This window comes from Alosa sapidissima, chromosome 20 (genome assembly GCF_018492685.1).
Source record: "Alosa sapidissima isolate fAloSap1 chromosome 20, fAloSap1.pri, whole genome shotgun sequence".
Taxonomy (NCBI): Eukaryota; Metazoa; Chordata; class Actinopteri; order Clupeiformes; family Clupeidae; genus Alosa; species Alosa sapidissima.
Genome location: NC_055976.1, coordinates 11461441 through 11489033, shown reverse-complemented (window position 1 = coordinate 11489033; position 27593 = coordinate 11461441). Strand labels below are relative to the sequence as shown.

General features: G+C 41.9%; 1 protein-coding gene and 1 long non-coding RNA gene across 2 annotated transcripts in view; both read right to left on the bottom strand.

Annotated features, from left to right (window-relative positions):
- The window catches only part of LOC121694933 (alpha-1-inhibitor 3-like), a 133001-nt gene that overhangs the window by 8030 nt on the left and 97378 nt on the right, over positions 1–27593 (bottom strand). The window lies entirely within an intron of this gene.
- Positions 275–23399, bottom strand: LOC121694840. The gene is made up of 3 exons (XR_006025900.1): positions 23388–23399; positions 11428–11433; positions 275–428 (listed from the first exon to the last, which is right to left on the bottom strand). It is a non-coding gene; the product is annotated as an uncharacterized LOC121694840 (long non-coding RNA).

Genomic DNA, 27593 nt, shown 5'->3' with positions numbered 1-27593 from the left:
CCTCTGGCAAGCTCCAAAGGGGGCGGCTATAGGTTGAGAGCAACGTGTTGGAGACCCATGGTGTAACGAGACAAGGTCTTTATGCCGCTGTTGTGTAATTTATTGTCTGTAATCATGTTTAGGCTATGTTTGTTCGGGACAAACAACAACGAAACAAGATCAATACAATTTTCTTTATTTGTCATATGATGGATAAACAACCACAATATGCACGTCTTCTCATAGGCTCCTCAAGAAATACGCACTGAATAACTTTTGGCTGTAGCCGCCGGATAGGTACCTGCCCACCAACATGTACGCGCATGAGAGCTCGTGCCCAACACGGATTTTCGTGCATGGAGCTGGTTCCAAATGCTCTATGCAGCGCCATATTTGAAAATGGCCTATGCTAACATGCCGAAGCTAATCTGCATGCTCTTGACCCCCTGCTCTCGCCAGATGAATTTTGTTCCGCTTAGCTCCGCCTAGCTTCACTCACATCCATCTGGGACCTCTTCTGTTGAGAGTGATTTCTACACCAGATTTTATGGTAGAGCCAATCAGGACGCAGGGCGGGAGTTTCATAGATGTGACATAGTGACATAGCGTAGAAGTGACTGTGAGACTGTTATCAGCGTCACGGGTTGGCTTTGATGTGAGTGGTTGAAGTAGCACGTCAATAGATGACGGACAAGTGGCTTATCCAATCATATGCAAGCATTTTTTGATTAGGCCCAGCCTTCTGAAGCAACATTTCAATGGATTGATCCCAGATGGATGAGTGGAGCTATGCAGAACGAAATTCATCTGCCGAGAGTCAGGTTAATTAACCTCTGCCAACACCCTAAACAGCTTCTTTGCCCGGTTTGTAAGTATAAGTATATACTCTTTTGATCCTGTGAGGGAAATTTGGTCTCTGCATTTATCCCAATCCGTGAATTAGTGAAACACACTCAGCACACAGTGAACACACAGTGAGGTGAAGCACACACTAATCCCGGCGCAATGTGAGGACTTGCTCAGCGCCATCCCTCGTCAAGACCCCACATTATACCACCCCCCCCGCCCCACAGAGGAGGATGTCCGACAGCAGCTGGCCAGGTGCAAACCTGGAAAGGCAACAGGGCCAGACGGCATCCCAGCAAGGGTGCTGAAACTGTGCCATGAAGCTGTCTCCCATTTTCCACACCCTCTTCTGGGAATCATATAACCATTATCAACCAATTGCGCACTCACCCATAATCATGAAATGCCTGGAAAAATGAATCCTCCACCTCATCCTGCCATGGCCGTGGCCTACTGGTTACCCCTTCGGACTTGTAACCAAGGGTTACAAGAGGGTTGCCGGTTCGAACCCCGACCAGTAGGAACGGCTGAAGTGCCCTTGAGCAAGGCACCTAACCCCTCACTGCTCCCCGAGCGCGCTGTAGCAGGCAGTTCACTGTGTCGGGATTAGTGTCACCTTACTGTATGTTCACTGTGTGCTGAGTGTGTTTCACTAATTCACAGATTGGGATAAATGCAGAGACCAAATTTCCCTCACGGGATCAAAAGTCAAGTCAAGTCAGCGCAAAAGAGTATATATATACTTTTACTTACTTACTTACTGCCAACCGTCAGACTACACCTGGACCCATATCAATTTGCATACAGACCCAGACGAGGTACAGAGGATGCAGTGGCATGCCTTCTTCACCCCATCCTTCAACACCTACAGACACCTGGCAACTTTGCTTCAGTCCTTTTAATTGACTTCAGTTCGGCCTTCAACACAATCCAACGTCACCAGCTCATCAACAAATTGCATCACCTCAACATCCCTCCACCTCTCATTCACTGGATCCATAACTTCCTCAGCAACAGACCGCAGACCATGAGAATTGGCTCAACAACTAAAGCCTGACCGATATGGGATTTTGAAGACCGATACTAATATCGATATTTGAGAGTTTCAAAAGCCGATAATCGATATATCGGCCGAAAGTAATTTTTAACCAATACAATTTAACAACTTTCTGCCATAAAATTTTGATCAAGGTGGGACATTATGTGTTTAAATAGGCCTTTAAATAAACTATCTGGTTTCCTGATGAAAGGCTCTTACACAGTATTTTTGTTTTTTTATGAAATAAGAAGTGTATAGTCTTTCCACCTTTGATAACCACCATTGCAAAATCTACATTGTGGGCTATGCAAGCAAAACGTTCCTTTTACTTTACTTTTAGCCTTTGTAAACCATGCACTTCCTTGCTTGGTGTAAACACCTTTGTTGAAATGCAAAAACATTGAAGACTAAAACTAAGGACTATGTGAGTGTTTGGGAATTAACGTTAGCTCAGAAGACTTGTTTCATATGCTCACATTTATATTGTGTGCAGTCTTTGTGAGCTTATGTTTAATGTAACAGTTTACACTCACTGACAGCACTGACAGGACCACCAAGGACAGTCTGAGCGATGTGACTGTGTTGGTGAAAGAGTCAACAGCTGCTTAATAGTTTTAGCAAACAGAACTGTCCCAGTCCAATTATTTTAAAGTGGAAATGAAGCAGTCAAATAAAACAGATGTCTATAGCAGTGGACAGTAACTTTAACTCTGATTTCTATTTGTTTATCATGTTGATATACTCCAATCCACTTGAGGGCAGTTTTAATAGATCCATTGAAATATATTAACAATATGTATCATCTTATATTTGGAATATTGACTGCTTGATGACATCATCAATTCAACATGGCTGATGGTAATGGCCATGTGATGAATGCTCCAGGCATATCTGTAAAAAGTTTCTATTCAAGAAGGCAAAACCAGGTAAAAATTTAATGTAAAATATAGTTTGTAGACGCTAAAAAACAACTGTCCACGTATGTGGACGTTGCGCAACAGAGGAGTTAAATGACCAAAAATCTGATTTTGTAACTAGGAATTTTCTTTTATTTGTATTGTTCAAATATGAATTTAACTACTTTAAATTACAAAGAAACAAACATTTGGTAAACATAAATAATGACCTAACTACATGTTATACATTATGTGAACTGCCTATTTATGACAACATTACAGAAATATATAGAGACCAATGAATGGTGTGCATGTTTTGCAAAGAGTAATATATTAAGACATTAGGTGGTGACCTAAGTGGTGTACACACACACACACATACAATAAACACACACACACACACACACACACTCAGTACACACACACACACACACTTACGGTACACATACGGTACAAACACACACACACATACAGTACACACACACACAAACTCAGTACACACACACACACACATACGGTACACACACACATACAGTACACACACTCACACAGTACACACATACAGTACAGTACACACACACACAAACACACACACACATACAGTACACACATACACACACATACAGTACACACACACACATACATACAAACAGTACACACACACACACACATACATTACACACACAGTACACGCACACACACACATACACACACAGTACACGCACACACACACACATACAGTACACACACACACAGTAATAAACACACACATACAGTACACACACACACACATACAGTACACACACGCATACAATACACACACACACACACACACACATACAGTACATACACACACACACACACACAAATCTGTTTAAAAATATGTTACATGCTAAAAAAGTAATATGCTGTTCATAACATTACAGACATGATTGTAAAATGAATCAGTTGTTGAAACTTAAAACATGTTTTAAATCTTTTGAGATGTTTGTAAATATTATCTTCTAAATTACATAGTAAGACATATTTTATAGCAGTTAACAACATAACCAACATCATATGATTGTAAAATCTACTTTTTTTAACTGGACAAATATTTTTTAATAATTTATATGTTATCTGTTACAAAATATGTTCAAATTTTGATAAAATACTGTCATAAATAACTCTTTTTTTAAAAAATTAACTCTTTGTAATGTTGCATAACATCTTCAGAATATCCTTCTGTGCCATTAAAATCATTACTGTTATGATGTACTTGAAAAAACTGTTGGTTTTTTGCATTAAAGTTACATAATGGTCCATATTTTCTGTCATTACTCTTTATTATTTTTTACCCTTTTTTTACCATTTTTTTACATACGTGGACAGTAAAATAACTTCTATATAAAATCATATTTTTTAAAAATTCAAAATGATTTTCAGTTTTAGGCTCATATAGAGTAATAAAATCAATATTAAAAAAATCTAGACAATTTTTTTCATAATGCGTGCATGAAAGGGTTAAATATACCATAAATACAAATAAAGTCAGAAATATGACCCGTTATTCAGAATAAAGCACAAACAAGTTGCATTAATTTCAGCTGTGCGCCGCCATCTTTGTTTTCAGAAAATTATGACGTCACAAGAATGGTTGGTACAACATTCTATGCTGTTTACACAGCGGCTGTCATAGCCTCACAGTTAGCTTACTGCCTCAACAAAATGGATATGGACGAATGGGATAGACCCACCAATGAGGACAGGCATCCAATTGCCTATGCTTTTGAGCCAGTAAGAGCAGTGGAAGTTTTAGTGCCCCCCACAGAGCCTTACTATGGAGGAGAAATAGATGATCGAGAGAGAGGTGTATCTGAGCGCACAGAAAACCATCGGTGGTGTCTACTGCTAGAAAATGAACCTGGGACATCTCATCCAAAATAACAGATATATCACGTCCAATCCTACGTGCCAAATGCTATCATTAAAGCGAGACGTTGGAGGTCGCAATGCGGTCGCTGAGGGACAGCTGAGCCGAAACACTGGAACGCCCAAAAAACAGCAGTTAACCAACTAACACACTCTTGATAGGTTGTGCGGAGGGGGTAGGCTAGGGGACTACACTGATCACCTGAGACTACACTAATTTTTACACCCATACTCAGTTGTTCTGCAATGTAGTATCATGGTAGAAGCTGCGATACAGTACTAGCATAGCATAACATAACAAGCACATACTGTAACTAGCATAGCATGAACCCTAAAATCTACTGTATGGTTGCTACAAGAGGCACATCCGTGCATTTATTTACTTAAAGTGAACAGCTTGTTATTTTATGTCAGCTTACATAAACAAATAAAAACTCAGACGCCTAGCCTACAGTCCATAAACAACGTCTACCCACAAAACCATGCCTGTCACAATCACAGACCTAGGCTACTACAGAGTAGCCTACACAAGTCAGACGTAGGCTAGCGTACCCACAACAGGTTCTCACCAGGTTCGCAAGTCTGTGCAAATAGTTTCCACTACTACTTGAGCGAAACAAATGCAATCATCGATACTACTCAATCACAAAAAGAAACATCTTACTCACACATGAGAAGTTCGCTCCCCCGAGTTTATTCACCAATTCATCAACGATGCAACTGCATTTTCAGGTCGCGGTAATCCACAAGTTGTGCGAGAAAATCCAAACACATTATTGCAACTGAAGTTAAATCTAATTACGTACTGTCTCTGATAGGCTACATTACAGCGGCCCTTGTTCTTGTACAAACACAAAAACAAACATCAACATAATTTGCGTAGGCATATTGAAATAAAGTGAACGTCCGCTAATGGATAAAACATCCACGAACAAACGCTAACCATTCTGATGACGTAGCGCCTGCATTTTTAAAATATTTCGCCCTAGTGGCGAAAATCGTTATTGACAGGTCATTTTCCAGTGAAACTACTTGAATATCGGGTTTAATGAAAATCCATGTATCTTCAAAAATGAAAAAGCAACCAAAAATGGTCACAGTTCTCACTGCTTCATTTCCACTTTAAGGATGCATTGTACTACTTCCACCAGCTAACTTCCACTAGCTAAATGTTAGCGCTGCCTGTGGCTAACTAATTCAGCTCCCCTCAGTATGATCAGAAAATGAATGGGATGACAGTCGAAAGAGACAATTACAGTGCTGTCAATATACTCGGTATAACCACATTGATGTTTTACAAATACAACAATCGAATTAGCCTCCATCAACCAATGCTAATGTTAAAGTTATTTTACCTTTGGGTGTAACATGGTGACCAGTGGCTCTAAGATTAACGTTAGCCTACAGCAGTAAAAAAAAAAAAAAAAAGGATGCCGATAAACATTCTCGGATTAGGCTTTCAGAAGAAATGAGAATTACATTTCACGTGAAAATCAGCCTACCATGAACACAAAAACCACTTCAGAAAACTATGACACGCAAGCTGCAATTGTGCAATTGTGATTATGTATAGGAAGTGGAACTAACCAACCCAAAAGGGCACATGTTACCCCATTGCTCATCCAGCTACACTGGCTACCTATGGCGGCCCGCATCAAATTCAAGTCTCTAACGCTTGCCTACAAAGTAGTCTCCGGTTCTGCTCCCACCTACTTGAATGCCCTCATACAGACTTACACTACCTCCAGACCGCTGCGCTCCTCTGACGAACGACGTCTAGCTCTACCACCGGTACACTCGAGCCAAACCAAACTTTTCTCATCTGTTGTTCCTCGTTGGTGGAACACACTGCCAGTTCCTACAAGGGCAGGGACATCCTTTTCCACTTTCAAAAAACTCCTGAAGACCCAGCTCTTTAGAGAACATCTACTCTCATAGCAACACTTACAACAAGTCTTACTGATCCTAGCACTCACCAGCCGTTTTAAACTGACAAGTAACTGTCAAAAACAGCACTCACCGATGCACTTATTCTTACTGTACTCTAATGTTTTTTAAACTGTCCTAAAATTGTGAGAATTGTTCTAAAACTTACTGTTTACCATGTTGTTAGTCGCTTTGGTTAAAAAAGCGTCAGCCAAATGTAATGTAATGTAATGTAATGTAAACTAGGCACCATGCATGCCTTGCAGTAAGAAGATGCGCCCTCTGGTGGACAAACCACGTATAAGTATAAGTATAAGTATATATACTCTTTTGATCCCGTGAGGGAAATTTGGTCTCTGCATTTATCCCAATCCGTGAATTAGTGACAGCACACAGTGAACACACAGTGAGGTGAAGCACACACTAATCCCGGCGCAGTGAGCTGCCTGCAACAACAGCGGCGCTCAGGGAGCAGTGAGGGGTTAGGTGCCTTGCTCAAGGGCACTTCAGCCGTGCCTACTGGTCGGGCAACCCTCCGGTTACAAGTCCGAAGCGCTAACCAGTAGGCCACGGCTGCCCCAAATTGTTAACGTAACGACAACATTGGAAATCTAAATGAAGGATCAATATTTATCGGCTGTTATAAATGCCGATACCGATAGTTTGGAATATCGCCCCTTCCTCTACATCCTGTACACCAACAACTGTGATAGCCCGTCACTACCTACCAGAGGTGGGAGTAAGTCACACATGTGCAAGTCACAAGCAAGTCTCAAGTCTTAACCTTCAAGTCTCAAGCAAGTCCAAGTCATTTTTTGTGACAGTCAAGCAAGTCAAGTCAAGTCATAGCTTGGGTCAAGCAAGTCAAGTCATAGCCAAATCATTGAAATTCATGATGATTTACCCATGTTTTCATTTTAAAATAAGCTACAATAGGCTAGTTATGAACTGCTGGAGTTTTATTTGTAATAAACAAATAGACATTGCATTCATTCAAGCCACATAGCCTACATCTGAACGGTTTATAGAATAAGATGAAATGTATACGAATAAAAATAAATGTATTTCAAGTAGACCTATTATAAAATAGCCTATTATTGTTTCAATATGCCTCAAATATTAGGTAGCCTAAGCTACATCAAATCATGAAAATATATTCAAACAGTTCAAGTTACACCTGTCCTGACCTGTCACATCTCCAGGGAACCGATAATGTTGAAAAAGTGAACTGATCAATCAATCAAACGCTGCCGCCGACATCACTGCCAAAGTTTGACAAGCGCGACAGCGCAATTGGTTTTAGAAGGGTTTAGGACCGTCAATGCTATATCATATTATACATAAGCCCAACATGTGAAATAAGCTACTTTTCTATGCTGATTGCTGGCAGTTAGCTAGGCCTACTTACTGTTGTTAGCCTACTACTAGGCTGTAACGTATTATGGAACAGGGACGTGTTTAAGAGGGAGGGAGAAAGAGAGGCGCTTACTTTAGGTTACATTGGCAACATTTTCGCTATATAGATTCAACTTAGACAAGAAAATGTTTCACTTTGCCATTTCACACATTTTCACCTAATATGGCGTTAACTAAAAAGCATAATAGATTCAAAAGCCAACTCTTAACATGCCTCAAATTTGACGTTAGGTTTCTAGCACGACTAACTTCGGATGAAAATCAACGTGATGGTGGTTATGTCGCTATTTTTCACACTTGCAGACTGCTGTTAATTTCTCCTTTGACTTGTCATCATCTGTGAAGCCAAACATTATTATGTTTTGGTATAAACGTAGAGCCTTCCATATTTTCAAGTTAGCCTACCTCAGTCTGTCTCATTTGATCTGGCACTTGCTGTTGGTCTGTCGCGTCGTGTCACTTGGTGCAATGACAGGTTCGCTCGCGTGATGCATGCAACAGCACCTAAGCAGATTTTCTAAAATCGTAAAGTTAACTCCTTAATATCTATGAAAAAAATAAAGTCAAGTCATTTCAAGTCATTTGTCTCAAGTCTGAGTCTCAAGTCATGAATAGCAAGTCAAAGTCAAGTCGAGTATTTTATACATGTTGATCAAGCAAGTCTCAAGTCTTAAAAAATGTGACTCGAGTCTGACTCGAGTCAAGTCATGTGACTCGAATCCCCCATGTCTGCTACCTACTACAAATATGCTGATGACACTGTCTTTTCACTCAATACTAACCGCCACCTGCAAAAACAAACTCACTAAAATCACACATATTACCTCCAAGATAATCAGTCTCCCCACAACCAACCTATCAGACACGAACGACACAGCCATCACTTGCCTAGGACATACAATAGCAGCTGACACAGACCATCCACTGAACCAATTCTTCACACTACTTCCATCCGGCCGCAGATACAGAGCACTGAACTGGACTAAAGCGACTTTAAAAAAAAAGTTTTGTCCCCACCACCATCACATTGCTGAACAAGCTGTAACACTGTCACCACCACCTCAGTTTTGTAGGTTCTCACACTGGATGTGTCTATGTGGGTGTCTTAATGTGATGTGTCTTTGTGCTTAATGGGGATGGGTAATGCTGGGTGGATGAGATATATGTCACATACAGTAGGTGGATGGGATTTATGGGTTACATGTTTTTATATGCTGTGTGGGGTGTGTGTCACAGGGGTGGATGGATATGTGTTACATGTTATATGTGTTTTTGATCTATGTTGTTGTGCTATGGAACATGATGTAAGAAGATGTGTGGAAATGATGATCCCTATGAGACAATAAAGACTCTTCTGGAATAAGGCCTGGCTAAACAGAGTCACCTGGGAACCAGTGTCCAGGATACATGGGATGGGCTGCCCCTGTACAGTCACTTCTACAACAGGACCGTCCCCAACTAATGCGGGCTTAATGGGGACTTCAGTCTGAGTCCCCTCCTCAGTCACCCGCCCAGTGGTGACCGAGGAGCTCAAAAATCCTGGGGACTGGCTTGAACACAGGGACAACTATGTTGCATATGGCCAGCACGACTGCAATAATTATATAATTTTGAATGTTTTGTTTATTTGACATCTAATTATGACAGAAATGCAGCAACTGCATGTTAAGCCTGTGATGTGGAGGGGGTTTTGCCAGTGCTGTGAAATCTACACCTTCTCTCCTTTCATGTTGTTAATACTTAGTTGTCAGTACCTCGTAAAGACTTCCCCAAGTAAATGATTTATTGGCACTGTTACAGTCAGCTTTCAACCCTGAACCCTCCCTCTAAGCATACGACTTGCAGTATCCTGTTACAAAATATGTTATTGTAAATAGATCCTTTATTTCTAAATTATTATACGGCTCTTCACAATGCAAGTAGAATGCTCCATTGACTTGAATGGGATTTCCGAAAGTTCTAGCGGTCATTATTTCTTGGGAAAGGACCTCTGAAAACAAGAATGACCGCTGTCAATGGCAACGGAGTTTGTGCTTGGAACTTCATTCAAAAGTGAAAGCAGACATGTTTGAGAATGTTTGATTCAAGTTCAGCTTGTGTTGCGAACTATTTGTTTCTCAGCAAAAGCCACAACGAAACGGTAACAAATAAGTGTAAAGAGACATATCATGGAGTTTATTTTTTCGTTTTGGCAAGTAGCCGTATAATAAGCGGGATAATGTATAGAACGCCGGTCATGGGAAAATAAGTCCCTTCAGGGCGAAACAAGAGCGGTCCGGTTCGCCCTGTCGGGACTTATTTTCCCCATAATGACCGGCGTTCTATACATTATCCCTTACATAATGTTCCCCTCTAGATTAGTAATAAACAATGTACATTGAGCTGTATCTTTGTGCCAGTCCTGTTTCCTATGTGTGCCTGACCAAACCAAAACCATAGTTTGTTCTTACTATGATATATTTTATGGGTCAAACAACAAGACTTGTTGTTTTATAAAAGCCCTATAATAAACTATACAATCATTACTGGGTTCAATTCAATAGCATATTTTCAACAAGTAGTGACCTTTACACTTACACATTGAAATATCCCACAGAGTCTGCCAAATTATTTCACTAGTGTGCATACAAGTTAATTAGAGATGTTTCAAAGACATTTCCTTGGACCCACATGCTAAATTGGCTGCCAGCAGCTTTCTGCCAGATTGCAACTATATCACTAAGACAAGATTATATGGGGTGCGTCTGATCCAGTTACTAATTCACAGACATCTGAACATGACAGCTTTGACAACAACCTTTTTACTGTGGCTGCCATAGTTATTTTTGTATTGCCATAATAGGCGTAGTGCCCATTGAAGTGAACTGTGCCCACTCAGATTTTTGATGTTTCAACTGCTTGATGATATATTTGTTCAGCATGCAGAGCGGTTTTTACAAGTGGATAAATCTTTTGGTGGGGCACTGTCCCTTTGACCCATTTGAATGAGCTCCACTGCCTTACATGTCTTCCACCACCCCACCCCCCCTGCTAAAAACTATTTTTGGATCTGGAGTGTGTGTGACTGTGAGAGCTTTGGATCTGGGCTGCATCGACTGTGACAGTTTGTTTGTTGGAGGGCAGGGAGCTGCAGTGACATTCCAGGGCATTTGTCCTTGACAGGATGGGCTATTGACAGTGACAGGGAAGGGGTACTTACAGGTGTGCTGACACCTTTTAGATTAGATTAGATTCAACTTTATTGTGCAGAGAATGAGTACAGAGACAGCGAAATGCAGTTTGCTTCTAACCAGAAGTGCAAAAAAGCAGAAAATTTGTACTCTATTATTTGAACTCATTGGCAAAGTGAAACTAACTTCACCATGGTGTCAACGACAAGACAGTTATATGCAGTTACTTTCACTACTGACTGACAATGGGCTACCATCGAAAACATAGGCTGGAAAAAGCAACACTTACCCTAATATTGCTCAAATGACTGAATAAAAAAACATTTATCCTGCAGAGGAGTTGCTTATATCTTGTGACAGTGCGTCTTCAGCTGTGCTCCATACGTGTCTCTCACCTCTCCCCAGGAGCGTCTGGTCCATATGGGCAGGTGGGGCAGCGAACTACCTGAAGCATCCTCCACAAAAAATAGTTCCTCAGTAAATCATTGCTCCAAGTCTACTTTTAATAATGTGATTGTCACATTAATTATCTATAGTTTCTGTAGGCTTTCCAACTATTTTTGGTCTATTGACATCAACTTTTGGATGATGGTGGCGATTCTCGTTGAGTTTAATCTGTCATGCAATGTTGGGGCAGGGCACCTCGACGATCGCATTCCTCAATAAATGATCGCATAACCCTGGTGGCTTCAATAAGGATTGCAATCCGCGCTAAAAGACGCCTGTATGGTCGTAAAGTAGTCTGCCCCATGGTCATATTCTAGAACTAGCCTACTCAAATTATTCCGCCAGTTATAAATTAGGCCTATCGTTTCATTTCAAGATGCAGAAATGGCGAGTAGTGTTGCACCTGTTAACCGTGTTGAGTTTCTGTTTAAAAAAAACTATTTGAGAGGTTGAAATTAGAAGATACGTTAGCTAACCCTGGTGTCTTCCTTGGTTTAGTAGCTAGCTTCTGGTGGATTTAATAGCATCTTTTGACAGCGCAAAAACGAGAAGGCAACGGTGTTCAAAGGTATGGCATAGGCTCCTGCATTCAGAATGAGCTATCAATATAGCCTAGTTTCTACAGCGAGTGGTCAGACAATCCATAACACCCAACTGTCTTGAGTTGCAGTTATAAAACCCAACTACTTAAAAATATTAGATAGTTAGCAGGCCAGACAGAACACAAAAAAAAAATAGTTTTGTTTACCCATAGCAACAACGTTGCTATGCTTCGCTGGTTTAACCCTTAAAGGTGTAGGTTTTTGAACATTCTAAGTTCCGCAACAATTGAAGGTTCTAAAATTCTATGTTGAATTCAATGAACCCAGATATTCTTTAGAATGTTCATTTCTCAACATTCCCATCACACCGGTGTGACGGTACTCCTTTAAGGGTTAACGTGATGAGAACGGTGCAAACTTAACTGACGGGTTACTGATCTAGATCTACAATTCTGACTGTGACATGATTTAAGCATACCGCAAAGTCCTGTAAAATATGTAATTTTAATGTAGCCCAAAATGATAGGCTATTAAAAAAAGTCAGACTTTCTGCCCTACCAAAATGTATGGTCACCGCAAGCTACTGCCTCTCCCCTATCACTTTTAACCGTCATTACCAATTTGCAAATGATGGTGAATAACTACTCATTATGAGATGTACAGTATTTCGTAATATATTCTAATTATGTTTCCCATTGTAATTGTGCAATTTGTTTTGCATGGACGTGTCGTGCGCTGGTGTGCGTTCATGGACGATAAAAGGATGGTGCGTTGTGCACCTGCCAATATGACTGTTGACAATGCGCTCTTAAAATAAGATAAACAACTGGCCATAGACTTCTGACCAGGTGTACAATAGCGATTTTTAGACAATGCGCTAAGCCACACTCCCTAAGTTGTTAATTGCGACACCCCTGGGCGCATTGAAGAAAAAATAAACGTGCAAAATAAGGAATTAAACTTTGTTCGCGGGTGGAAAATGAGTTTTACGCCATGCGCCAGGGTGCAAAATACAGCCCTTAATGTTTAATGCATTGTGTAGCATCCCCACCGAATTATAGTCAGAAGTCTTGAACTGATGGTCTTTGTCTTTATTGAAGTCTCTAAACTCATCCATAACAAACCAACCACCATAAGAAGTTATTCCTCATCGGAGGGTGCTAATTGCCTCCTGGCTGGGACAAATGAAAGCATGGGGGACAAATTAAACATCCTACAGCTTAAATTATGTAAACTTCCCACAACTTTAATATTTGACAACATATCATGAATGGTTCTTCAAGTATGTGTTATTTTAGATAGATTGCTGCTGGGCTATATGTCTTGGTTCATGTCTGTTAACAACTCATTGCCGTCATGGTGAAGCGCGTAGCCTATCTCGTGGTTGCATCCATTACAAACAAACATGCAATGTGAATGTCTGGGGTTGGGGAGAGCACTAAATGCTCTACTGAATAAGCATGAAGTCAAACCTTTAAATAAAAAACACTTTAATAATCAAAAAAATAAACTGCTAATGAAGTAAACTTGTGACCATCAAAAATCGTTTATCGCCTGTAACTCCGTGTTAACAGGACGTAACAGGAGGCATTTGGCTGAGCAACGGAGGTTAATATGCTCTATATTTTGTCCAAACAAATGATGTCTGTCTATCATCGTTGCACTCTACTTTACTATCAAACCGGAATGTTTCATTCGTCCTGCATTTCTTCTACGGCTGCAAACGGGATTCACTCGCAGTTAACCAAATATTTCTAAATATTAGGGCAGGGCAGGCATATTTCTGGCTATTAAATTATTTCTAAACCAGTCTGCTAAAGTCTGTAGTGAAGTCTGTGTAGGGTTTTCTAGGCTCCATTTCTTTTTACGAGACACCCTGCTCACAAGAGCCATCTGCCGGTTGTTTGGGTTGTTGCAGCGTCACTGGAGAAATACAAATTAAAGTCGCGTGATCCTGCGTGATGTCACTCGAGGGAAGCTGGCCAATTTGAAGTAATGCCCACTGTATCGTTCACTACAGTATGGTTTCTCTAGTTTACCTTGCGGTAGGAACTTACTAGTGCCGCTCATTCAAAATAAAAGTCCCTGAAGACGACACTGAATACAGGGCAGCATTATGCAACATAAAATGCAATAATAATAATAATGACATTACAAAATACATTAATGTTTTTTCTTTAGAATTAAATTTAAATTGGGGATGTTACACTCCCACCAAATTATGAATGTTTCATTAAACAACATGAACAATGAATAATTTCACAGAGGGAATGACAATATTACATTAAACTCATGGGCTTAAGAAGCCTCTAACAACAGAACTAACTTCTGCACTGGACACTCCAGTATGGAAAGTTTGCAGGTGCGCTCACCCTTTTTGTTCAGTCTCTTATCTCCTACTGAGATTTTTGCTCTTCTTATAAGTCCATCCTTACCCTTGACAGTCTCTATGACTTTTACAAGTCTCCACTCACCTCTAGGTGACATTTCATCAGTCCATAACAACATCACCCACTTGTAGATTTCTCCTTGGCGAGTGCCATCTCTTTGCTCCATACAAGTCTTATCTTCACAGCTTTGCCATTATGCTGTGAAGATACTCTCTTTCAGCGGCACCAGAACTGCTCCGCGAGATATTGCACTCGTCGCCATCTCTTTGCTCCATACAAGTCTTCTCTGGGGAACATACCAGGCAGAGGCAGGGCTGGGCTGGACTTCATTTGGATGAGATGATTGGGGGTGAGGGGTTCCAGGCTGTCGGGACTGAGTACATTATCCACAGTGAGGGGTCTACTGTTAACTATGCCCATGGCTTCATACAGTAGAGTTCTTAGTGAAGAGTCATTGAGTCTGTTGTGAGAAAGTGACAGTGTGGAGTTCAGGACGCTCCTGACCGTTTTGATCTGGCGCTCCCAGACACCACCTGCGTGGCTGGAGTGGGGTGCGTTCATGATGAAGTCACACTGCCTGAACTTAGTCTGTTAGTACCAAGCTCTTGCAGAGCTGCCTGGAATTCATTCTTGGCGCCAATGAAATTTGTGCCTTGATCACACTGGATTTGACGGACAGCACCTCTGATAGCGATGAAGCATAGTAAGCTGTTTATGAAGGCATCAGTGGACATATCCTCCAGCATCTCCAGGTAGATGGCTAGTGAGCAAAAGCAGGTAAGTAGCAGGCCATATTGTTTGTGCTGTTTCCTTCCCTCTGTAGTGACGAAGGGACCAAAGCAGTCCATACCACAATAAGTGAATGGAGGAGAGGGCTCTATGCGTTCTGTAGGTAAGTCACTCATCCTTTAGCCCTCTGGAGGTCTCCTGAGTCTGCGACAGATCACACACTGACGAATGAATGAAGAAACTGCTCAGCTCATACCGGGGATCCAATATCCATTGGATCTGATTTAATTTCCAGGAAAGCCTTTGCCCTGGTGCTTGGTCTTTTCATGGTTGTGTGCTATGATCAACTTGGTCACATGATGCTCTTTGGGAATGACAATGGGGTGCTTAAGTGAGTCTAAGGGATGAATGGTGTATTCTTCCTCACTCCTTCAGGATGTCATTGTTTGTTGTTTTTTGTTAATTGATTTCCCTTCTTTAACTGTTTGATCTCCTTTTCATATGCTTGATTTTGCACATCTCTGATGATGACACATTCAGCACTTTTCTGCTCACTCACTGTGGATGGGGCATTTGACTTGATTTTCCTAGCCTAGTCGCACTAGTCAGGCCACAGCTTTGATGACTCAGAACCATTCTGAGAACTTGGATAGACGGTCTGCAATGCTGATTAGTTCTGATGTCTGTAGTGCAGACGTCTGCAGTGCTTGAGCTTTTCTGATCTCTGGATCTCCTACAGCTAGGTCGGGTACTTCATCTTCTGATGTGGATATTTCACTTTCCCAGAGGAACATAGGACCAGTGAACCAGTTGGATCTGAGCAGCTCATTTACTGTTCTTCCCCTGGATGCACCGTCTGCTGGACTTTTATCCGTGATAATGTCATTGCTGAGGGGTGGTGCTATTACGGATCTTCTGGACCCTGTTGGCAACAAAGGTCTGAAAGCGTCTTGAGTCATTATTTATGTAGCTCAACACTACCTTGGGGTCTGTCCAGAAGTGCTCTTTCACATTAGTGTAACTTAGCTCCTCTCTGAGCATGTTGCTGACAGTAACTGAAACTACGGCTGCTTTTAATTCCAGCCGTGGTATTGTCGTTAACTTTATGGGAGAAACACAGGCTTTTCCTATCACTAGTGAGCATTGAATTTCTCCTCTCTGGTTCTTGACTCTCAGATAAGAGCACTGCCCATATCATTTCAAATACCTCCTAAGGACCCGACAATAACGTTATACGGGGGGCATGGGGGGGGACGTTTGTTTATTCACACATGGCAGCGGAGTTGAGAGCGCTCTGGCTACCGCCTGCAGGACGGAGACATCACATCCATGCAGGCGCAAGCCGAAACGTTGGTTAAATAAAATTACTGCATTTTGAAGTTCTGAGTGTGCCACGACACTTCTTCTAATTCGAGGTAAAATCGATTGTCATTTCCAAGGAGATGAACTCCAGTCCATAGCCTAGGTGTCCATTGATTCTCATTTTATCTTGAATAAATTATTGTGCCCTTTTGAAATTAGTTTGGCACAGATCCTGTGTTGTTTTTATTATGCACAAGAGGGTCTGATGTAGCTAAGCCTACATAACATTAGTGAAACCTGTGGAAACATAAAGAGCCAAGTAGCCTAGGCTAAATAGTACATGCTAGTATTTGAATTTGTTTTTAATTGGTTAGTAGGCCTATTGTTTTTACATTCTGGTTATCGGATTCTTGTAGGTTACCGCTCTGTAGTTCTTATGTGGTAGCATGTTTTTTCATAGTAGGCTATATGCTCCTTCATCACATTAAAGATTGCTTACAGTAGGTTTCACATATCTCTAGGCAATTGTGTTGATTTGACACTGACTACCATAGACTATAATAGAAAATTGGTCAAATCAATATGTCATGAAATAAGCAATAGGCTTCTTGTAAAGGTAGTACTTTTACTAGTAATTAGAATGGTATTTCAGTGCACTTAACTTCTAACTTTTGAGAGTTGATCAAAACAGTTCTCTTTTGGATATAATAACAATGAGATCTTCTGTAGCCAACTGATTATCAGTTTGTCGCATGTTTACACCTTGTATGTGTGTTGCACAACACATGTTGCACTTGGCGATCACGATGGGGATTGATATGGACCATGATGGTCATAGAAGAAGTGAAGGAGCAGTACCCCCCAATTATGGTGGGGTAATTTGCACTCTGGACTGAACCGGCTTTTGGAGCTGAATACGATGCAATAAAACTAGAGAAATGTTAAAAACAGACCACGTAGCATTTGTTTAGGGTTGTCTAGCAACAGAAGTGAATTTGTAAAGCAAAACAATCTAGCTCTACATTGCAGAAGAATTAAGAATACTGCTTCTTCATGACTTGTTTAAATGTCATTGTAATTTATTTGACGCATGCTCACATTTAAAAGTGTCACGCATAGGCCTAGCTGTCCCCGATGTTACAGCAGCTCCTTGTGGAAACAGCAAAGAGTGCACATATCCGATGAGATTTCTAACGAGGGGCAGAAGCTCTCTGCCTCACCAGAGCCTTACTGTTTATTAATAAAACAATGATATAGAATAGAAACATCTGGATCTATTTATTTCATCTTAAAGTTGGCTACAAAGAGCATTCATAGCCTAGAGAAAACGATAAATTTTTCTTTATCTGCAATGTTCCAGGAAGATAGGCTTACATTTATAGGCTGTCCCTGTTTCATCACAGGTCCAAGAAAACGAGTGGATATAACGTCAATGCATTCTAGTTATGTTTCATGTACTTTATTTCATGTTGAGTTTTGCTTCCCAGCATGCATTGCGATTCATTTAGTATTTTTGGCTATTAGCCTATTAGTTTTTAATATTTTGAAACAATATGGTTTGAACAATTTATCTTAGGCTAGCCTAGGCCTACTCTGATGATATTTTGAACAATATGCTACGGGATATGCCCATTAAAACGTCGTGTTAGTTTATTAAGAACCGTAGATGTGAAAGCAGCACATCCTAGCCCGGTATAAATGTCCATGTCTACTCATCATTAGTGTAATGCATTTGGAGGACGTGATTTCATACATGCGTGAACATATGAGGTGAGTGAAGTTGATTTAATGCGTGTTCATGTTCCGTCTACCTCTCTCTTAGCAACGCTGAGACTTACAGGATGTAATACCATACCAAATCGCGTTTCATGTTTTTTTTTTTTTTTTTTTTAGCAAACTTTGACAGTATGTAGGATTTTTTTTAAGGATTGTTGTTTCTTTGTCAAATGTAGGCCTGTTGTGTTGAACATGACTTTCATTTTGTTGGCGGTTAATTAATAGTAAAGTGTTTTGACGTATTGATGTAACGTATCAGCAGATCAATTGGGCAAATACTGATACTGTAGCATTTTTCGCCATATAAGACAATTTCATATTTTGTAGCAAACTTTGTCAGGGACCCCCTGACAATGTGCTGCGGACCCCACTTTGAGAACCAATGTTCTATGCAATGCTTCTATGTGGCAACAACAATCCTTCAACAATCATAATGTTTTGTTACATGCACATGCAGAGGAGGGGCAGCGGGTTTGTTACGAGAGAGAGCAGGGCGGGGCATGGAAAGGCTGCGAGCGTAAAAAGCGCAGCTCAATGAAAGGATTTTATCTTATCTTTAATTTAACATAGAACATTATTGTGTGGCGGCCGGTATGTGTGGCGGCCGGTTTTGATTTCATGGCGCCCCGCCACAGATTAGTCAATGTATGGGAAACACTGCATTATAATGAGGTATGCATACATTCATGCATGAAATCACTGAGCAAAAGTTGTTCTGATGCATCAGGGGTGCGTTACCCAAAACCATAGTTGCTAACCTGTTACAACCAACATGGTTAGCAACTATGGTTTGGGGAAATGTACCCCGTTACAGTGCCCAATGGTTAGTTATGAGTAGGCAGGGTCAGAGGTATAATGCATCATATACAAAATGACCTTGAGATTTTTGGTCTATGATGAAATAATCTGGTACAACCATTAGTTATAATGCATTGAAGCGACAGTTCATAGGCCTAATGCATTATGAAGATTGCTAAAGAGTCTCATGCTTGTTTGTGAGCTATTTTAATTAGGGGTCCGAGCAGCATAGCTGCAGGACCCCTATTGTTTCTGTACCGTTCATTTTTTGCAAAAAATCTGTAAAAGTCTTAACTCCAAAACTCTTGCAATTTTCAGGTATGGTTACCAGAACCCCCTCTACCCATAACCCAAAATTTGGAGTACTGCACCCAAAGGTGGCGCTATTGGCAAAAAAAGTTCATTATGCTTATTTCTCCTTACCAGATTGACGTAGACTCAAAATTCTTTCATAATATTAATCTCTAAACTCAGATGCATCTTTTTGGCTCTGGTCTTATGGTCTAAAAATGTTTACTTTTGCCACAATTTCATTCAAAGCCAAACATCATAAAAAGTTTCACACTCTTCAAAAATAATCAAATCTTCACCAAAATTCATATAGACAATGTTTAGACCAAGCCTCACAAAAGTTATGGCTCAGAATTTTAAGATTTTGTTCCATTTCAGAGATATAGGCCAATAAAGTTGGAGCACTTAGGCCTTTTTTTCTAGATCACCTAAATTTCTATAAACCGTAATTCCTAGAAACTTTAAATTTTCAGGTATTGTTACCAGTACCCCCCACTACCCATAACCCAACATTTTCAGAGAAAAGCCAAACATCATAAAACGTTTTACAGGCTTCAAAAATGATCAAATCTTCACCAAAATTCTCATAGACAATGTTTAGACCAAGCCTCACAAAAGTTATCAAAAGAATTTGGATATGTTGTTCCATTTCAGAGATAAAGGCCAATAAACAGGGGTGCACATAACTGGTACGCAGGTACGCATGCGCGACAAAAATCAGGAATGCGTAATGTCACTTGAGTTAGTAAGCGCCTTTGCGTACTCCGATCTTATCATCCAACCTACACATTACAGTACATGCTGCTTGTCAACTATTGCCAGAGATGTCCAAAAAGCAACAGACATTAAGCAGTTTCTTTGGCGTTTCGCCGCCACCTACAAAGAAACGCCAACTGAAGCCAGAGTCGAAGAAAATACTTTTTTCAGAAAAGTGGCTTCAAGATGTGCAGTGGCTTGAAGCTAACGATGAGCGCACTGAAATGTGGTGTAAGATTTGCCGTTCAAATCCACAACTAGCAGACAAAACAAGTGCATTTTATAAAGGCTCAAAGAATTTCAACCATCCTTTATTTGACAAACATGAAAAGAGCAAGGAGCACACGAATGTGGCGCAAGCCATTGCTAATAAACAAGCTAGCCGAGAAGAAACGTCCAGTCGCCCACTAGCCAGATGGCGAGATAAGTTGAATGAAGAACAGCGGCAAGCTCTGTTTAATATTTTTCTCCTCGCCTTCCATAAAGCTAAACGCGCACGTCCAATGTCTTCCTATTCTGAGGATATTCCTTTACTGAAGCGGCTAGGAGTTAATGTCGGATTTGCGACATTCACGAGAGGGGGGCACACGGATCATGCAGAGCATCGCTCGCACCATCAGCCAGGAGTTACGAGCCAAGTTGCAGTCTGCTGAATTTTGGGGGCTGCTTTTTGATGGATCTGAGGACATCACAAAAACTGAGCAGGAGATAGTTTACATTGTGTCTGTGTCCAGCAACGGAGAGTTTAGCTCGGACTTTATCGGACTGATTGAATTGGGTGCTGACCGAACCGCGCAGGCCATAACAGACGGACTTGTGAGACTTTTTCAGGACACAGGCTTGGATGACTGGACAACAAAGTTGGTCACTGTGTGCACGGACGGGGCTGCTGTCAACGTCGGTATCTACAACGGCGTTGTGCCAAAACTCCGACGACTTGCTGCGATTGGAGACTCCCTCGTGCACATTCTGTGCACAGCACACACACTGGAGAACTGTGCAAAATCAGCTGATCGCAACGTCCTATACTGTGAGACATTTAATCGCTCAGTGATCAAGCTGCTGCAGTTTTATTTACAAAAAGGTGGAGCAAAAAAAACTGCTGCACTGAAGAATCTGTGTGAAGAAAATGGGATCTCATTTGTGAAACTGGGTAAGTTTCATAATATCAGATGGTCTGCATGGAGGCATGAAACACTGTTAAAAATATCAAGACTATTGCCAGCCATTAAAATGCAACTGGCTACAAGTGATAACAGTGACTTGCTGCATATCTGCACAGAGCGTTTTCAGTGTCAAACATGCTTGACATTGGCAACATTTTGAAGACCACATCCATTAGATTTCAGAAGGAAAAGCTGACCATTGGAGAATGTAAGGATGAACTCATGGTGGCCATTGGACAGTTCACACTTCTGCTTGATGGTGAAGGCCACAGGCCACACACTGTTTCTAATGCTGATGCTGACAGAGACAAAACAAACTTACTCAGGGGATTAATTGAAGAGTTTGAACTCAGATATGACTCCCTCAAGTCATGTGATCATTTTTTAGTATTTGATCCTTCAACATGGCCTCAGGAAATGAGAGACCTCCACAATTTTGGAAACACAACAGTTTGCAGCATTCTCAAGAAATATGAGGCCACCTTGCAACTTGACAAAGACATCACTGTGACAGAATGGATGCGCTTAAAGCAGGCAGGAAAACGCCTGGGAGCCTCTTCTGTGTATGACTTGGTCCAAATAGTAAATACAATTATTACACGGCTCTTCAGAGTGCTGCAGAACGTTCCATTCACATGAATGGGCCTTCCCAACGTTCGGGCCTATGTTAAATCTACATAAATCACCGGCAAAGCATTTAATCACCGCTGTCAATGGCAACGGGTTTTGTGCTTCTGATTAATGTCTTTCATATCACTACGCAAGGACTGGAACTTCATTCAAACGTCAAAGCAGACGGTTGATCAGCTGTGTTCTAAAGAATGTTTGATTCAAGTTCAGCAGCGTGTGTTGCGAACTATTTGTTTCTCAGCAAATGCCACGATGAACGGTAACAAATAGGCCAGGTTATGTAGGCTAAAGTCATATTGTGGGGAGTTTAAAATTTAGTTTTGGCAAGTAGCCGTATAATAAGCGGGATAATGTATAGAACGCCGGTCATTACTGTGAAAATAAGTCCCTTAGGGCGGAACAAGACCCCTCCGCTGCGCGTCGGGGTCCGGTTTGCCCTGTCGGGACTTATTTTCCCAGTAATGACCGGCGTTCTATACATTATCCCTTACGTAACCCAGATATTTACTCCAACATCAACAAGGTGGTTAAGCTATCTCTTACACTGCCTTTAAGCAGTGCAGCTTGTGAGAGGGGATTCTCACATCTCAACATAATAAAAACCAAGTACAGATCTCGTCTGTCACATGCTCGTCTCTCAGCCCTGATGCACATTCACCTGTCAAAGCTGACCACAAAGACATTTGACCCGAAGCAAGCTGTTGACCTGTGGATGGAGACAGCTAATCGGAGGCTCAACCAAGGACAGGGAGGTGCATCTGCATCATCTTCATCATCTACCATGCAGGAAGCTGAAGCAGAGGACAGTGGGGGCAACACTGAAGAGGACAGTGGTGGCGACACTGAGGAGGACAGTGAGGATGACCGCACTTATTAAGACCACGCGACACATGGGGTGAGTACCAAACACCATTTCCTGGTACTCACCTGATTAACTCACTGAAAAAGTTATGTGCACTCCTGCCAATAAAGTTCGACCACTCAGCCCATTTCTCCTATATCACCTATATTCCTATACGAGTATTTTTTTTTCTTGGAGAACAACCATGCAACCATCATTAGGTGGATACCATTAACAGTGCACATTTTCAGATCTGTACTCTTTTTTTATAAAGCCCTAAATTCTATTGTCAAATGTATGCTAGGAAATTTCTTGATGTTGTGTGTTTGCCAACACACATTTTCACTATGTGAATGTGACTGCCCAATATGTAGGATTGTCAGTGGCTCAGTGGGATAATGCCTTGTACTGGTGTTTGTTAGTTTGAGAGTTCGAATCCCCGTTAAAGCTTTAGGCTCAAGCTGCACATGCTGTTGGTTATTGAAGATTCACACCTTTGAACAGCACCTGAGTGACATCAGGTAATCAACATTCACACTCATTAGTTGCCAAGAATCAGAATGCCGAGACACTATGGCATTTAGGGGAACTTCTTTGTTTACTAGTTTTCCTTCATCATTAACTCTATCATATTTATATTTCATCCATTAGTGTTCTTCTCTACAAATGTCTAATTGCCCCAGAATTTCAAACAGTTTTCAGGTGTACTCTTTCAGGAAAGCCCTTCATTTTATTGTCAAATGTATGCTTGGAGTTTTTCTTGTGTGTTTACCAACACACATTTTTACCATGTGAATGTGACTGGCCAACATGTAGGATTGACAGTGGCTCAGTGGGATAATGCCTTGTACTGGTGATCCTTAGGTTGAGAGTTCAAATCCCACTTGAAGCATTATTGTTAGAATACTGTTGGGTTGTGGAGGTTAGCATACTAGAATAGAATGCTGTTGGGTTGTGGAGGTTAGCACACTATAACATTACAGCTACTTGTCAATATGGACTTGTAGTGCAAGGCAAGTATAACTGTATATTTACAGGCTGTTCATCTTATTGACTCCGACACAGAACCCACTCCCCCCCCCACCTACCACCACAAATACAATTCAATTCTGTGGGAAACACTGGCTTCCATTATCAGACCATTCATCTTATCCACGACAAATAAATAGTCCTGTAGAATAAAGTATTGTTAGAATACTATTGGGTTGTAGAGATTAGCACACTAGAATAGAGTATTGTTAGAATACTATTGGGTTGTGAAGATTAGCACACTAAAATAGAATACTGTTGGGTTGTGGAGGTTATCACACTAGAATAGAGTATTGTTAGATTACATTGCGTAGCGTTCTCCCACGCAGGGCATGCTGGGATACGAGAGCGAACATTTGGGGGTTTATGTCGTTATTTCTCCTAAGTCATAAGTGTAAAGTTAGCGTCTTTATTGTAACATGTTCCGCTTTTAGTTCTCCCTCGTCTGTGACCCTTTTTGTGTGGGGGGCTGCGTCCTCCCCTGTATGTGTAGTGTGTGTGTCTACTTGACCTGCCCTGTCTGCATTGTGTTCTGGGTCTGAGTCCCTGCCCTCGTACTCGCAATAAAGCTTGCATTGAACAACGCTTGGTGTCCTGAAACCTTCAAACGTTACAGTGGCGTCAGAAGTGAAAGCAATGGAAGCCCCGGATGTGGGAACGTGCGGCGGAGCTGCCCCTGCTCCAGGAGTTATCCTGAGGGCAGGCGACCTGACACCGGGGCAGGGGCTAATCGAGCTCCTGCCAGCCCTTGTAAGGAGGAGGGAGAGGAGACGAGGCGCGATCATTAAAGCTTGGCTTCGCGCGGCGCAGGATTCGCCGGGTGACCTCTCCACGGAAGAGGAGTGCCGTCCGCTAGAGCTGCCGGAGGAGGACGACGAGTTCGAGTCGGGCCTGGAGGAGTTCGTGAAGGAACTCGGCAGCAGTGGGAGCGACAGTGAAGGCGGGAGTGCAGGAGCCGTGCGACCAACTACGCCAGTCGGGGAGGGTCCGGAGCAGCTGCGGAGCAGCTGGCGGCTCACCTCCGGCCCTCCTCGACGGCCCGGCTGTTGGTCTGCCAGAGACGGGGCCCGTTCGTCGCCGGTGAGTTGGAGACGGCGAAGCGGGAGCCTGGGCGGCCGCGCCTGGTTCGCGCCATTTTGGAGCCGGGAGCAGTGTGTGGACTTTTGGGTGGGGAAGAGGGTGGGGGCCCTCTAGTGTGTGACTGCTTTTGTATGGGTTGTGACTTTTGGGTGCGTGTGAGAGGCACCGTGCTGTGTGGGCGCCCGTTCTAGTTGGCCTGTTGGCCGGTGCCTTTTTAAAAAAAAAAAGAAAAAAAAAAAAGTTTGTTGTGTGGAGTTCGATAGCATGGCCATCTCGGGGGTCGTGCCTTCGCTGAGGCCGCGAGGGAGTGGAACGGGCCGAGAGCAGAGCAGGACGGCTCTGCAAGGAGGCAACACGAGGAGGGACGCCGAAGACGGTAGCTGCAGCGGGAGAGCTCAGCGCAGTCCGGTTGCTGCGGAGTCGGTGCCTGTCTGTCCTGGTCGGTGAAACGACGGAGCGGAGTGGCGTTGGTGCAGCTTCATCTGACCCCCCTCGAACCCCGGTGCTTGGTACAGTGTCGACGGTTGAAAAGGCCACCTAGGGCCCTGCCAGGAGGGGAGGAGTGCCTGACGGCGGCTGCTGAGAGGGAGCTGGTGACGAGCGGGGACGGCCACGTGGCTGCTAGCACGCCCGCACTGGATTGCTAGCAGCGTGGCGCCCCGTTGAGTGAGCTCCTGCGTGCACCCCACGTGAGTTGGCGGTACTGTCGCACTGAACTGAGTGGTCGGGCGACGCACGCCGACGTTAGCATGTGGCTACCTCGTGGCCATTGCCGAGGACGGCAATGGCTTGTTGGGGGAGCTATGTAACGTCGGCGCACAAGACATTGCATAGCGTTCTCCCACGCAGGGCATGCTGGGATACGAGAGCGAACATTTAGGGGTTTATGTCGTTATTTCTCCTAAGTTATAAGTGGAAAGTTAGCGTCTTTATTGTAACATGTTACCCCTTTAGTTCTCCCTCGTGTGTGACCCTTTTTGTGTGGGGGGCTGCGTCCTCCCCTGTATGTGTAGTGTGTGTGCCAATAAAGCTTGCATTGAACAACGCTTGGTGTCCTGAAACCTTCAAACGTTACTATAAAATTGTTGTGTAAATTGTTTGCTCGCCCTGAGTTCACTCTTTTGTTCATCTCAACCCAGCACTCCAGTGTGTCCTGCTTTGTTTGCGTCTTTGAGTTAACGTAAGTCATCACTTTAATGACCCTCACTATGACTCGTGTGATGTTTTTCAGTTTGTAGAGTAGCTCTGCCATCATGTGTAAAGTTAAGGTCTTTGTTTGTTGGTTTGGTGTGTGGTCCTATGTGAGATTTGATTAGATGATGCTGGTTGAGTTGGGATGTCAAGTATTGTTTAGTTGCACCTTATATAGCCATATGATTTTAGTTTATTGTTCAAATGTCAATTGGTTTGTTTGTGAGTTGGGATCTGTACTGATTTACCCCATTTCACTGATTACTCCATTTTCTGTTTGTTTCATCTTTTGATGCAGCACACATACAAGTAAAGAACAAAAGGACAGATGAATTGTAACTCAAATGAAGTTAACTTGTGTTGCACCGAAACCTGCCATCTCCGTGTCATCATTCCATACCATAGAGAGCCGAAGTCACGCCCTTCTACTTCCGGTCCATGGGACCTATCTTTCAAAAAAATATGAACGGGAGTTAATAGAGAGATAACAATTATTTTTTGGTCCAGTTTGAATTGTGCCACGAATTTCACATATGATGTGTGTGAATTTAAAAGATAATTTTTACGTCAAGAAAGTACTGTTGTTCGATAGACTTAAAAGTTATGTTGGTTTTATGAGAATCCGCTCAGTGGACTACATCTCTCGTCTCGAACAATGTACGTCACCAACGTAATGAAAAGATAAGATTAGATTATTGTTTGAATACTATTGGGTTGTGGAATTAGCACACTAGAATAGAGTACTGTTAGAATACTGTTGGGTTGTGGAGGTTAGCACACTAGAATAGAGTATTGTTAGAATACTATTGGGTTGTGGAGATTAGCACACTAGAATAGAGTACTGTTACAATACTGTTGGGTTGTGGAGGTTAGCACACTATAACGTTACAGCACAGGGAAATCCTAATTTTATGGATCAAATTTATTCCAATCCAACTTAAAAGTTTTGCACAACCCAAAGTGAAGGTTTTATCCAGATCAAAACCAAGAATAGATTATGTGATCTAATACAATTTCAGGATCCTTGTTTCCCTTTGAACAACCCATTTTCAAGATTTGATCCAATCCGATAGCCGAAATCCGATAACTGAAACCCGATGTTTATTTCATGTTTCTTTTGAACAATTGGGCCCAAACAATCAAAACATATGTAAACTAAAAAGGTATGCTACCTCATGTTCATTTTGGTCGGACCCCGTTAATCACCGCTCGCGGTTATATTTATTATTATAATTACTTGTCATCACATTATAAGGTGTTATGAATGTATGCATAACTCATTATAACAGTGACCTTCATAGAAAGTGTTACCACAGTGTTCATTATTGGCATACAAGTCTGTTTTAACCAACAGACCAGGACATCTTAAAATGATTTTAAATGCAAATATTGAAGTCGAAACATGTTACAAATTGTCATTACAATTCATTCTGATTCTGAAT